This window comes from Thermobia domestica, chromosome 14 (assembly GCF_964235325.1).
Source record: "Thermobia domestica chromosome 14, izTheDome1.hap1.1, whole genome shotgun sequence".
Classification (NCBI taxonomy): Eukaryota; Metazoa; Arthropoda; class Insecta; order Zygentoma; family Lepismatidae; genus Thermobia; species Thermobia domestica.
This window is the reverse complement of record NC_137467.1, coordinates 111,210,581-111,226,493: the sequence shown is the minus strand read 5'-3', so window position 1 is coordinate 111,226,493 and position 15,913 is coordinate 111,210,581. Positions and strand designations below refer to the sequence as shown.

General features: G+C 35.5%; 1 protein-coding gene across 2 annotated transcripts in view; it reads left to right on the top strand.

Moving 5' to 3' along the window:
• aop (ETS variant transcription factor anterior open) overlaps positions 1-15,913 on the top strand; it is a 438,519-nt gene that overhangs the window by 162,251 nt on the left and 260,355 nt on the right. For both annotated transcript variants that reach the window (XM_081738735.1, XM_081738736.1), the window contains one exon: positions 7,316-7,440. The gene's annotated coding sequence lies outside the window, so the exon portion shown is untranslated. The remainder of the gene's footprint in view (positions 1-7,315; positions 7,441-15,913) is intronic.

The following is a 15,913-nucleotide window of genomic DNA, read 5'->3' as shown; positions in this document are numbered from 1 at the left end:
ACAAGAGCAATATACCATCTTCACGTTGCCGCCAAATAAAACTATAATTAACATAGAGAATACAATCATAGCAGCTTGCAGAAAGAAAAAATATATATGATATATACGTAAATAGAAGTCAGAACCTAGCATGCTGGGTCATACGAGATGATTCAAGCCTGTAAGAGACAGGATCCCCAAAAACGCTGGATACACACAGACGGAACATTTCCGAGGTTATGATTTCATGGTTGGTGTCACAAAAGAACTATAGAGCTGCTTACTTTAGCAAGCGTTCGAATCTTGTCTGCTAGAAATTATTTTTTTAAAAGTAAAGAATCTGCATTTTATTGCAACGAACGTATGTTTATATTTCATGTATGGATGCAAGAATTATTATAAATACATCACAGTTACGTAATATAGAAAACTAAATCATACGTATTAAACCAATTACTTATTCTTCTCGTCTTCTGTCTAATGTGCACGTGGTCCCGGGTTCGATTCTCACTGGGAAAGCAGAAAAAAGTAATTTCACAATCAGTTTCATTAATCATCGTCTCCTTTAGCCTAATTGTGGGGAGGTGGAGTAAATCTTTCATTCCTTTGTTTTTTATTTTTTTATATTTATTTTTGCTTTAATATATATTATTGAACAAAAGGCAGTATGAAAAGATGTTATCAGAGAAACTACTCATTCAGTATTTCGAACAGTTGTTCAGTATTTCATTATGCAAGAAAAGAAATGGTCACTAAATTATATCTATATTATAGGTTATTTTAGCACTACAAAACTTGTTACTTAGATTTGCTAATGAAACGTTGGCTTTATTAGAGAGTTCAGTACCCACCATTTGATTTATCAATATTTAATAATAATAATAATAATAATAATAATAATAATAATAATAATAATAATAATAATAATAATAATAATAATAATAATAATAATAAGTAGTAGTAGTAGTAGTAGTAGTAGTAGTAGTAGTAGTAGTAGTAGTATTTGCAGGTAGGAAATATTATCGGCTATTTAATATGCCAGAGAACTTTAAATTCAAGAAGAATCAAAATCCTGCGATATTATTCAACTTTTAATAGCAGCAAATGTGTTAAGTCTGAAGAACTTTCTTCGTTGATATAGTCGCTGCCATCCATAAATGAGTTCTGTAGCATTCAGCTGCAGATTACAAGGCAGAGTTTATCTTGGTTCGAATTCCACTGAAAACCATGTGAACTTTTTAACTGCTCTCAGTGTTTGTGCGATTTGCTTGTTATTTATATATGAAAACGTAGAACAAAAGTGAGTAAAGTGAATGTATTAAAGGGAATTATGAGGAAAATATAGTTTCAAACTAAAGCAAAAAAAAAAGTAGGGTGTATTTAGTGTTTCAGTTTTTCCTTAAAAATAATAAAGTGGCTAATGCACATAACCTAGGCCAATGAGGTTCAGAGTTCAATTCCCGGTGGTTGGATTGGAGTTTAGCACCCATTTCAAAACCAAGGCTATAGGAGACACCGATCTACAACTTACGGTGTGATTCAAATCACATGAACTTGCACAGGGAATTGAACCCGAGTCTTCCACGCAAGAGGCGTGTGCGCTAACCAAATAGCTACGAGAAATCTCAGTTCGCAGTGGGAGAGCGTCAAACGCACTACACTGCTTCAGATTCCTCCTTAAACTGTAGATCTCATTCTATATAGCATCTCTGCTCACTGCTAGAGTTAAATAATCAATCAATCAGTCAACCCGTTTTAACGGGGAATAAGGGAGAAAAGTATCCACATATATTTCTAGTGGGCTACCTCGTGGCTATATGGTTAGCGGACACGTCTCTGGAACAGGAGGCAAGGGTTTGATTCCCAGTGGAAGCACATGTGGTTAGGTTCCCATTAGTCTTTAGAACCACGTTTCACATAGTTCGCTGCTGCAAGGGATGCTAAACTCTCATCAACAAACCAACCGATATCTACTTCTAAATCGCTTCATCCAAGCACTGAAAACTTGGTATTAAACGAAACGAGTTACGGTCTTCAGAGATTAAGTACAAGTAAATGAAAAGTCAAGGACTCTGATATAGAATACCTGTGATTTGTTAGTTTTATTGTTATTTACTTACTAATGATATTGTGGACAAACCAAAATTTAATACGGACACAATATCTTGGATAGGAATTTCAATGGTTGGTTAGTTTAATGGTAAGTGTTTAATCACCTATGGCTTGGAAATCATGAGTTTGATTCCGTGTGAGAATACATGTTTAGATTTTAACATCAAATAGTAGGTCCATGTGAACACCTTAACATGCCAGTGGCTAACGCACGAAGTTTGTGCGCGTGTGCGCTCACGTTTGAGTACTGGTAGGCAATATTCTGTATTTTTCGGGAATACAATCCTTAGTGGTAGAACGGATTTCACATTAAACAGTAATTTATTTATTATTTTATACTTTATTTGTTTCATTACAATTAATTAATTGATATTTCCGCAGTAGATCCCACTTTCCGTTTTATACAGCCTCGGAGCTACGTGGGAAAGTTAAACGCTAATCCCAGCAATCAATAGGTTCACGTTTAATGCACCTTCCGTGATGATTTTGTTTTTTTAAAAAAATAATCTTTAAGACTCTTTAAGAACTTAAAATGAAATTAAGCAAACAAAAAATAAAGCATAATGTGGGTTCCTCTAGTCATCACGTTACTTGCGTAACTGAAATAAAGGGTAGAAAAAAAGAAATAAGAATGACTGGTCACGGGATTTAAGCAAAATATTTCTCGTTAATGATGCGAGGTTTTAACTGTTCCCTTAAGTTTTTTCCCCTTTAAGGTGTACTTTAAAATAATGATCTGTCTACCGTTGAGACCTGATGTATGATTTTTGGCTTCGCTTACTTTGATTAATTGGTTGGAGTTAGCGCCAAGATTATATAAGATTAGTTCCTACAGTTTGCGGAACCCGAACCATTATAATACGTTAAAATTTCAAAGCTGTCCCAGCGAAAAATGAATCCGGAACTCCGTGCACCAAAGACGCGCGCCCAAGCCACTAGACTAGTGAGTCAGACTTGACTAAGCTTATTGTTATTATCATTTTGGCATCTCACCATTATGCTGTAAGAGGCGATGAATATGGTGATTACGGAAATAAAAGAAATGGTAGAAACAAGGAAAATGCGGGAAAACGAGGGAACTCAGGGGAAGCCTATGCACACGGGTTTTGTGCTCCACAGACTATTAAAAGTAGTCAGAATGCTTAATATTCTTTTATATTTATACCTATACTATTATACAAAAGAGCAGAAATGGGTGACTCGTCATCTCACAAGCCAATACTACTACATACATTAACGTGAATTTTGGAGATATACTCCTTTTGTCACGAAAGTATAGTATAAGGAAGGATTTTTGGAACTATACATTTAAAAATGGAAAAAGATGGGTTCAACATTTCAACCAAGAATAGAATATCTTACGAATCCAAATCACTGGCGGTAGAGATATGAAACATGACATATGAACTTTTCATTAAAAATAAGGAAAAAATTGTTTCAGTGTTGTTGAAAATTCCTTTCCAAAGGGGAAGGGAACATTTATAAAATCCCCAAATTTCGCTTTTTTAACCAGAAAGTACTGAATGCGAGAATTTGCTTAATTTGAAACTCTGAAATTCAGTATATAGAGTTTTAATTAAAAATAAGGAAGCACATACAGTATTTCAACATTTCTGAAAATTCTGTTTCTAAGGAGAAGGACAGGGCAATTTCGACTATATTGAAATTGTCTTTTATTCATAAAGTGCCGAATGTGAGAACTTGTTTAAGTTAGAGATGTACAATTCAGTATCTGAACTCTTAAATAAAATAAAGGAATGCGTGTTTCAGCGTTTCCGCAAATTCCGCTTCTAAGGGGGAAAGTTGGTAATTTCTATAGTATCCAAATTTCCCATTCTTTATTCCTAACGAGAGGATTTACTTAAGTTGAAGGTGAGAAATTCAGTTTAAAAGCTCTTACAAAGAAATAAGAAAATGTGTGTTTCAATGGTTTTGAACAATATCTTTCATATTGAAATTTCCTTTATTCACAAAGCGTTGAATGTGGAGATTCGCTTAAGTTGGAAATATGAAATCGGTTTGTAAGGGAATACGTGTTTCAATGCTTCCGAAAGTTCTGCTCCTAAAGGGGAGGGGAGGAGTCAGTTTCTTTATATTGAAATTTCTCGTTGCTTATTTATAAAATGCCGAATGTGGGGGTTTGCTTAAGTTAGAAATGAACTCAGTTTATAAACTCTTACATAAAAATAAGAGAACACATATTTCGACGTTTGCGAAAATTACGCTAAGATGGAAAATTTGGGCTTGTTCTATAAGATCTAAATTTCCCTTTCTTTTTCGATCAAGTGTCCAATATTTCTGTTCACTTAAATTAAAGATATAAAATGCGGTATATAAACTCATAAAAAACAATGAAAACATTCCAGCGTTTTCGAAAATCCCTTTCCTAAAAAGGAAAACTGGGATCGATTTTATAACAAAATTCACTTTCCTTATTGAGAAAGTGCTCATTATAAGGACTTGCTTAAGTGTGAGATCTGAACATCAATATAGGTCTATAAACTTTTAAATAAAAATTAAATACCAATTTCAGTGTTTGGAAGATTTTGCTACTGAAAAGGGTAAATGGCCAATTTTTATATTAAGATGTCCCATTATTTATTTCGAAAAATGGTTAATGCAAGAATTCGCTTTAGTTGGAGGCGTGAAATTCGTTATATAAATGCAATTAAAATAAAGGAAACACGCATTTCAACGTTTTCGAAAATGCTACTTGTTGAAATAGAAGAACGGCAAAATGTAAGTACCTATGTATACGGAAGTGGAAATAATTCACTGAAAATTCTGGCCATGTTAATGCATGTCGAAACGCGAGACTTGGACATAATACTCCTTTTATTACGGGAGCAATGAATAAGAAAAGATTGTTTTGAAATACGTATGCTAAGGCAGGTAAAGGTGAAAAGGCAATTTACTCAGAATATAGTATTACATAAATCCTTTGGCTCGTAAATCATATCATCTGCCCTTATCTAAAATTTTTGCGGAACCCAATCTTTATTAGGATAATACACTTCCTTGTAATGCCAGTGAAACCCAAGCTAATCCACTTGGTTACATCTTCCACTCAAGATCTAGGCCCTATCGAGCATATGTAGAACGTTGTAGAAACGGCGTCTGACCATCAACTGGATCCAGTAACGATAAGGTGACCAGAAGTCACGTTTTAGCCGTGATAATTCCTTTCACTGAACCGTTGTCCCGGTTTTTTAATTCTCAAAAGGGACGCTTGAATGTCTCGTTTTAATAAATACTAGCAGAATACCTGTTCTTCGCACGGGGAAAATACGTTTCATTTCGGATATAAAGGGTTGAATTTGGATTTAAACGGAATCTCAAGTGTCATTGTTCGTCTCAGCCACCTCGAAAACTATGGATTAGACACTAATATTGGTCATTTTCGATCATTTTTAAATATCTCCCCCTCCCTTTCCCCTAAGTTGCACTGTCAAAGTAAAATTATAAAAAAGCACCCAAGGCCTGATCGTCATCTATGTTGAAAATTTGATCGGGATCGATCAGGTGGTTCAAGAGTATGACTATGAAGTCACAAACATAATCACTTTCATTTTTATATAGAGAGAGATAGATGAACAAAATGGCTCGTAATAGTTATTCAAGATACAACTGATCAGAGCAAATTATACACTCTTTCGTTAAAATGACTGTGTAGAGAACTAGTTTTGGTACCAACACTTACTGGGAATTTTCAGGCCATGCCTGAAACTGATAATTGTTAGATATTACCATACGGCACCACTCTTACTTGTGTATTTTGCAACTTGAAAACACTGTAGACGCCCAAAATACATGGGAATTTTATACATCTTTCCTTCAGTGCTTAAAGTGACATCAGATGAGGTGGCGGTATGGAACACCTATGACCACAAAGCAGTAATTTTGACAGAACTCTAAAGAGCATCTCTACTCCTGTCGTTTTAGCACCATTTTTGACGTGAAAATCCATAGAAACAGAGAGAGAGTGAGAGAGACAGAGAGAGAGAAAGGACTAATATTTAAGTGTTTTACTCCCAACTATCATCGGCCTAACAGAAATAAATATTTATAAAATGATTTTGCTTCAGCATATCGGCGATCTAAATGTGCAAGAACAAGGAAGATACGTTTACTTAAATATTGCATTTACAACAACATAGTGATCTAACGCGGCCTAATATATCCCCATATACTTTTTCGTCTCGTTTTCAAGGCTTTGTAGGCACTCTCGTCTCGTCTCTAGTATTTAATGATTCTTTCCATTCCAACCTCATTTCCATTTTCAAAAGCTTCTTCTGGGTCTCCTCTCGTCTCGTGGTCAACACTAATTTTCTTACAATTGTAAACACAGAAGTTCACACAATGTGAAAAGATTAATTTTGATTTTAAAAAAAGAGTCTTGTCAATGCCAGGGGCGGATCCAGGTTAAACATTTTTGGCGGGCGGTACGGTAGTTACAATTTTTTGAGGGGGTGGGGGTAGAATTGCTCGCACAAATGCTGAAAAAAATCAGGAGCACAAATTCTGACATTGAATAGGGTGATAGGGAACTATTATTTACTTTCGAAGCAACAGCAACAAAATCTTTGATAATACAAAAATATATTTGCTGATTCAATGCTAACGTCGTACTTACTTCTTTGTACTTTTTTCTAACACAAATTACAATTTAAATCAGTTTACTGGTATGCCATACAGGCCGATTTTCTAACTTTCGGATGCATAACCGGCTCATACTGGATCACTTTCAGCACTGCTTCTCCTCCATTGTCACCGCGATTCACATGCGTCTCAGTTACTTGAAGTAACGACAATCGCGTAGCTATTTCTAGATCTACAGCGAACGTGAGATACCATCTCCAGATAAGCATTCAATATCTGTACGATAAGCTACCTGCCGAAATAGCTACTTCGGCGTGTGGATATTAATGACAATACTGTCCATGAGTATGTTCTGGAGTATGGTATTCCACGCTCAAATTATATGTTCTTGGTACACTCTGTAGTCTGTATTATATGTTTGAGGTGTTTCACGATCACCGTGTGAGATCACTACTACCAGCGTTATCTTCTTCTTGTATATCAAGTTCATGACATACCCTTGAATTTCTCCTGGTTGTTCTTAAATAGATTTCCAGCATCAATATCTGCATATGATTTTTAATTCAGTCTATATTTATATAAATATATTTTTTAACAAATCTTTTCTGTTTCCGGTGTTTCGTAGGTTGAGCAACACCTCATGAGGGAAGCAGATAGCAAAGAAAAGCAGTAGCAAAGTAATTTATACATATATTGCTTTCATGGAAATCAAGAGTACCTTTTTAACCATGGACGTCTGTTGACTTCGAGGTAAGATGTTTTACCATATTTTAAAATAACTTTTTTTCTTTAGTGTTCACTCTGTATTATGCGTTGAACATTTTCACATAAAGAACCATATTCTTAATTATTAAGTTTAGATGCTGACACTACTTAATTTTGATATAAGAAATAATATTACAGTACTGAGGTACTGCAGTTGTTGAATTAAACTGATAATATAATGGAATGTCCGGAACAAAGGTTTGGACAATTATATTTCTATGGATATTTGTTTTCTTTTGTGTGTGTGTTTGATGTAGGATTGTTAATGTTAACGGCACCGAAAATACTTTGGTTCCTGCATCAGAACCTAAATAAACAGAACCAAAATTCATTTCCACATATCGGTTCTGTTCCTGGAACTGAAAACCACATTTTTTTTTTTGGGGGGGGGGGGGGGTTCGCGGTACCAGAAGCTAAATTGAAGTTTTAATACGGTGAGGTTTTGGAAACATAAATATATTTCGTCGTAACGATTCTGTTCAGAGAAGGAGAAATCCATTATAAGCTGTGTTTCGAGAAGAGAACCAAAATTTTCAGAATGGGCCATATTTATATTTTGAATACTGCGAGCAATAACAACCATGCATTCTTTTCATATAGCTTAACCCTTAACAGAAGATGTAATGATGGTAGTTACTGATATACCGATGTATTTGTTACATTGTTGCAAGGAATCATCGTGATATGAATCGCTGTTGAAATTTCGTACTTCATGGAGGCGTTCTTCGGCAATGGAAGCTCCATCATCACAACACAGCACCGTTTCAAACATTTTAAGAAACAGGTAGCAACATCTCGAAGGGTCGTACTGGGGGCTGTTTACAACTTTCTGTGAGACCTCAAATGCGAACAGAAACCGGTCCCATGAGATACCTTGATCGTCGCGTAGTGCAATAATCATTAAACATATGCCATGGACACAAGTCCAAGGAAGTCGACTAGGCAATTGTGTTGTCAGGAACATATTCCACATATCAATGTGTGGCGAATTCTTACAAACGGCTTACAACTGTACCCATACAAGCTAGAGATAGTGCATAAATTGATTGACCAAGATAAGGTTCAGTGAACCACATTCTGTGATTAACTAATCAGCAAAGGTGATGGCTTTGTGCAGCACTTTACCACGTCTGATAAAACTCATTTCCATTTCAGTGGTTATATCAATAAACAAAACTGTCGATTCTGGGCTAGACAAAATCCGCAACTGTTGCATGAAACGCCATTGCACAGTGTCAGTGTTATTGTGTAAAAAGTCCTTTTTTCTTTCTTTCTTTTTCTTTTCTTTTCTTTTTTCTTTCTTTCTTTTTTTTTTAGAACGAACATAATGACACCGTCACAGTCACCGCTGAGCGGTACAACACAATGTTACGAACATTTTTCATTCTCAAAATGAGATGGTTTGGTCTAAGGGACATGCGGATGCAGCATAATGGTGCCACCAGTCATACTGCAATAATGTCAAGGACAACCCTTCGACGATACTTTCCGGGACGCCTCATCTCCAGACTCGGCGTTATTTATTGGCCACCCAGATCCCCCGATCTAACTCCATCGAACTATTTACTGTGAGATTAGCTCAAGGAGAAGGTGTACACCACGAATTCCATTATCATCACTGAACTGAAGGACAGCATCTGAAGGGAGATAGCGGCCATCCCTACCGAAACTCTCCGCCAAACTATGCTGAATCTGATTGTTAGGGACAAAGAATGTTCTGGTCAACGTGGCGCTTATCTAAGGGATGTAATCTTCAAACACTGAACACGGTGTAAAACTCCAGTCCTTTGGCAATGTGTTCTATATATATGGTAATAAATGTTGTGTTTAACGTGCTCCAAAAATACATTTTAAATGTGTCCCATCAATATGGCTCACCCTTTCCTCAATAGCGTTTCGTATGACCTCAGAATCTGTTACCATGGAGCGGCCGGTCCTTGGCCGATCTTCGATTTTCTTTTCTTTTCTTTCTTTCTTTTCTTTTCTTTTTTTTTTTACAACCTGCACGAAATTTCTGGAACTAACGAGTGGTTCACTGGACCGTATGGCGAATTTTTTAGATTGCTGCCGGAAGATTATAACCGAGTTCGAACCCATACAGAGTACCCGCTCTACCATATGCGCAGCACGTGCATTTGCATGGTGCGGCAAAATTTGTCATAACTATATTGTTTAAAATAAATATTTCTGGTAGGAAACAGACTTCACGATGATCGTAGTTAAATTTACTAAGCTAACCTTCTATTTGAATACTACATTCATAAATCATGTTTAGGTGGCATTAGTTTAAGGTCACATGGACAGTGTTAAAGCAAATGCTCAAACAAATCCCAGTATGAATTGCTTGATTGTTGTCAAATACAAGAACTATTCTCGAATAGTACCTAACACTTGTTCCATTTAGTTAGTTATTACAGTTTTAATGTGAAAACTAGCTCCTTGTCATTAAAGGTAGAAACAAGTTTTTATTTATTTTTTAAGAGGTGTAGAAGGAAAATCAAGGAATAAGGATAAAAGAGCTAATAGCACTGGAATTGCAAACTGATGTATTGAGATTGAAACTGGATATTGAATTCTATAAAAAAAATATCATCTTTACTCTGCAGGTGTCCTTTATCTTTCACTATCATAACAGATTATCCATATATTAACCCTCATTAATAACACTTCAAAAAAATTAAATCTTTTGAGTTTAACGTCCCACGTTATGCCGGTTAGGCTAAAGGAGACGGTGAAGATGAGAAATGAATGAAATGGTGGAATGAAGAAAATGGGAGGAAACGGGAGAAGCCCGAGACAACCCACGCACACGGTGTTTGTCCACCACAAAGTTCACATGGCAGGGGCTGGGATCGAACCCTGGACCCCAGGCACCAGAGGTGAACGCTCTACCATTGAGCCACCGCGACCCCAACACTTCAAAAATTATCACGTAAATATAACACTGGGGTCTGAGGGGACCCCACTATCTTGTACCATTCTCCTGAGCATATCAGTAAATTTTTATGTAAAAAATTATACAAATAATAGGATCACTTTACGTATATTTTGATGGCATTACTTGAACATGTTGAGTATCTTCAGTCAAGAAAGTTGATTATATGTAGGTAGTGCACTTCTATTGTAAAAGATAAGGGGCTAAAGGTATTTCTGTTACATTCCTAATTCTTTCTGAAATAACCACGCATACTACCAAAATTAGTCATGAGCACAAGAGTCGTGGTCTTGCAGTTTTTGCAAGAGTCTTGCATGCAAGACCAAGACCAACAACAAGACGAAAGACTAGGAACCCGATGCAAGAACAAGACCAAGACCAAGACCATACCTGTAAGACCAAGACCAAGACCAAGACTCTTGCGCAAGAGTCTTGCACAAGTACTGGTACAACTTGAACTTTTTTATAGAATGTAAAAAGGAAGGGGAAAAAATCATTACATCTTTCACTGAATTTCTTGGCTTCAGTAAAAATGCCGCTGGAGTGAATGTGTTTCCAGTACATAGCTTATGCAATCCATGTGAGTCGATCTGCCCTTGTACACTCCGGATCAAAAAAAATTGCGACAGCTAACGCCGTGCAGTTAGGTTACCTAAAATACACCTTCTTATCCCATAATCGTGTCAGGTAAAGAGACCTCCTCTCTCTCCTCCTTTCTTCTCTCCTATACTAAAATTAAATAACAACATGAGCGCAATTCTTATTTCAAACTACACATGTATTATTTTCGACAAAATGAAATAACAAGACCAAGATGAAACAAGAATCATAGGTTGATGTAGGGAGAAACTGAAACACACACAATAAACAATTGAAACCAATGGATGTCCATTACACAGAGATGCAAAAATGAGGCAGAGAGAGAGAAGAAGAAAAAGAAAAGGGAGAACAGATAAAACTGTGGAATTCAAACGTAGTAAGAAAAGAACCTAACACTATAAAGTTCCGTTTTCAGAAATCCAACAGTAATATAGAAATAACGTTTGTTTTTACATATTTTTTCAGAACTATTCGAATATATAGAGGATGCTTTAAACATTCATTATGTCTCTTTCATAATGGATAGCATACTCAATTTCAAGTAGAGCTGTAGATCTCCGAGACACATCTAGGATAATGTCAAAAGTTTAACACACATGCTTTGTTTCCGCGTGGTTCGATTGCAAATTCGGTAGATTTTCATTGGACGTACTGTTCCAAAATACATTCTAATAACCCAGTAGATGGCGTTGTCATATCCTCCATTTCAGACTACTAATGCAAACTAAACAAAAATTTAAAAAAAAAACGAAATGAAACGAAAAGAAAAGAAAAGAAAAAGAAAGAAAGAGAAAATAGAAGAGTTCTATTTCACTGCTAAATTTGTATCAGAAATACCCTATATTAAAAATCCAAAGTGTATCGTAATGAAAAGTTACAAATGTTGGAAAGGAAAAGTTTATGTTCCTCATAGACATGGGCGGCGATTAGGGGGGGGCAAAGGGGGGCAGTTGCTCCCCCACTTTTTTGAAGTAATCCTTAATGTATATAATTTCATTTGGAAGTGTAGTTTTTGTATGTACAACTGTTTCATAGAAAAAAAATGGTGCCATATGATTGCCGTTGCGTGAGTACGTATTGGTTGTCTTCCCGTGAAGTTAAGAAACGTACAGGAATTGCGTTTTGCCACGGAAAATGGCCCAAAAATTGACCTATTGAAGCACAACAATTCCAGCATACTTTCAATTCAGGGATATAGAAGCAAAACTTGCTAAATCCATTTTTTAATTTTCTCAGGAAATGAAGAAGTGACGCCCGTATGTTTCAGAAGTTGAACATTTTTTTTTTTTTAAGTGTTCACTACTTAATACAAATGAGTGAAATCAACCACTAAACAAAACAAAAAGAAAAAAAAGAAAAAAGTTGTTCAACAATTTGGAAAACATGATGGCATCACTTTTTCTTTGTTCCCAGATAAAATTCGAAAATGGATTTAGCAGGGTTTGCTTCTATACCCCCTTCCTGCAAGGGCTCGATATGTTAGTCAGCCGCTTTGAAGCTAACTAAGAGAACGTTTCGCAAAGAAAATAAGTATTTCACAAGGTATTATTTAATTACACAAAAATTGACAGTTATTAAAATGTCTTTTCTTTTTTGTAAAGTAAGGAATATTGATTAAAAGGACAGTAATAAGAAACAACATCTACCTTTTTAATTGTTTTGTAGTGTAATATACGCGTAAAGTGGTGTGTTTAGGGGTGTACGAGTGTATATACAATAAAATTTAGTGAATTCAACACAATTCTAGGTTTTAGGATTATTTTCTATAACTGGAGTGTGGAGTGATTGTAAGTATTGTTGTGTTTTAATGTGTTCCAAGAAAGTGAAACCTGCACCTAGTGGCAACGAACATGTTTCGGGAAGCTGCAAAAGCAAATATTGCTTTAAATGCCTTAGCATATGCTTGTAGTATTTACTGTCTTTCATTTTTTAAGAGTAATATACATTTAATAGCATGTCCGGAATTAAAATTTAAGTTGTTCATTAATCCCAAGTTTTAATATTACTTCTACAAAACAAGACTCGTTATTTATTACTGTTTAATATTATCCTTTCTATTTATTTCTTTTGTACATTTGTTATTAAATAATCTAATTACACAATTTTCCACACAAAATTTTAAGATATTCATAAGCGTAATCGAATCTCTTCTTACACATTCCTTGTTTAACAGTACAAAGGGCTAGTACCTACTTGCGTTGCTCTTGTCAATTTAATTAATAAAATATGAAATACGATATACTGTATTTTAACCGAAAAATATAGTGTCCTATTAGTTATACAACCTTTCGTCAAACAAAGTGTTAGAAACAACCAGGGAAACTAAGATTTATATACAGATATTCTGATCATATCTTGCCCCCCCCCCTACTTTTAACGTCCAATCGCCGCCACTGCTCATAGATGTGGCATGTTTCAAATTTCAACGTGAAAAAACCCTTTGAAATATTTTGTAACGGTATAAACGATTTGCTTTCGAATGGTGTATTTCAATTTTTTTGTGCTTTGATACGGGGGGGGGGCTATCTTGACGCCAAGATAGCCCCCCACCCCAAATGTCATCCCCTGTTTCTTGAAAACTATCTGGGTACAAACAAAACTTTTTTTTTCGTTACAAACGATTTGCTTTCGAATGGTGCATTTGAATTTTTTTTGCTGTGATACGGGGGGTTATCTTGGCGCAAAGATAGCCCCTCCCAAATGGCATACCCTGTTTCTCGAAAACTATCAGGGTACAAACAAAACTTTTTTCGGTACAAACGATTTGCTTTCGAATGGTGTATTTCAATTTTTTGTGCTGTGATACGGGGGGCTATCTTGGCGCCAAGATAGCCCCCCCCCAGTTGACCTTTCAAGTACCTATAAGGAAAATGGTACAAACGAAAATATTTTCGGTACAAACGGTACAAACGTAGCACAAACGAATGGCCTAGTCATTGTTTCAATTTTCTAAAGTGGGGGGGCTATCTTGCCATACGTTGAATTGAAGTTCATTTATCACCTTCAGATATTATTATTAAGGAAGAATTGAATAAAAAAAAGAATAGAAAATAGAAGTGATGATTGGATAATTTTGATTTACTTTTAAAAGTCATGACTTGCTAGCGGAAGCGAATGGAAACGTGAAATTATAGAAAAGATACAGTAGGTTAGAAATTCACTTGTGGATCTTAATATTCATATATATACATATAACTAAATATTCATACATATAAACATTCAAATTATTATTCAATTTTATCTAATCAAATTACCAAAGAAATATCAATGTTAATTACCATATAAACAAGCAATAAAATACACATATAATATTGATACAAATTAGTTGGATATCAATTGGACATTACTTTGAATCAATTAACTTTTTGTCTTTAGTAATGAGAGTCCGTCTGCGCAACGTGTCACTTGATTAGATACTTATTGATGAATTATCCTAATCTTTATGTATATTATCTAATCTACCGATAGGCTGAAACTCTTGTTTTTACAAAAACCTTTACAGATGTTCGACTACAATTCGTTTCCGTTTACGAAGTGCCTATCCAGACAATTATGATCGAACAACTAATAATATTGAATTTATATTTTATTCAAAGTGCAACTCCCAAATTTGCATTTAATATTCTAAATATTACGACTCGATACAAATATGCTTCTTATTCTGACCTTTCTTCATTAATTATATAACAGAATGTCTTAGTATATGATAAGTTAAGAACTCCAAATGTGATGCAATATAAAATAAAATAAAATAAAAAATGAATCACTGACATACTACTGGATTCGTGGTTATTGTATAAAAATTAGGGCACGCTAATTGTTCATTCCATATGGGAACGGAGAATCAAACAATACCATCAGTCTCGACCCGATTAGGGAATGAAGTAACGAAATCGACGGATGACGCCTGCCAAAATAGTCCGGCCTTGAGTCATAATGGGGAAGAAATAAAATAGATATATTTCCTACCTTCTCACCGCAACTGGTCGTAATTTCTTTTTATGAATGCTTCTTACCAGGCACGTACTTTCTTCCTTGCGTTAAACTTGTTAAAATGTATCACTGGCATTTAGCTTTTTCTGCTCTTTTCCATCTGGGTCATGCTTCCGTCACAGTTCCATGGTTGAAGTCCTTGCTTTGGATCCCTACGTTTGCATCTCATGGGCTGGATACTCGGCTGGTCGCTCATTAGCCTCTTCACAGAGCTTATGCTAGGGCTTCTTATGGGGTGTAGATGTTTGCTTCTTTTCTCCTATGGATTTGTCTGACACTTTCCACTATGCTGTCTATTCAAAACATATGCAGCCTTTTCTACTTTTACTAGAAACACAGATATTCGGCAACCGATTACTAACTAGAACCATAGATAGTTCGATCACCGCCACTAACAACAAACTACTGCTTTTGATAGTACTTTTTCTTAAAAGAAAACTAATTCAAAAATATTTATCAATGTAGTGTACAGCGCTTGTACGATATTAATCAACAGGAAATGTTAACTGGTCGGCTCCTAACAAAGCACCACGACGGCGATGCACTAGCATATAGTTTTTAACTAAGAATCACTTGAAAAAAATAAGTTCGTCGATTATTGTTAGTGTGTGTGTGTGTGTGTGTGTGCGTAAAGCGGCCGTGTGTAATGTTCGGCCGCAGCTCCTTTCGGTGTTAGGCCGCGTACCTATCTATAAACAAAAATATCTTTCTTTTCTTTCAAGAAAATTTTTGATATTCGCAACTTGGTTTGTTGTGGTGGTGGTTTTCGTTGTTCTCTTAAAAAAAAAAAAAAAAAGTTCGTTGTAACGTTTTAGGTTGAGTTTATGACATGCTCACAAAGCCAATGGGTTTCTGAATATTTCCAATGTAAAAAGGATGTTTTAGCAGTTTCTCGAAAAATTTTAACTGCTAATTGCTCATCCTGTGTGG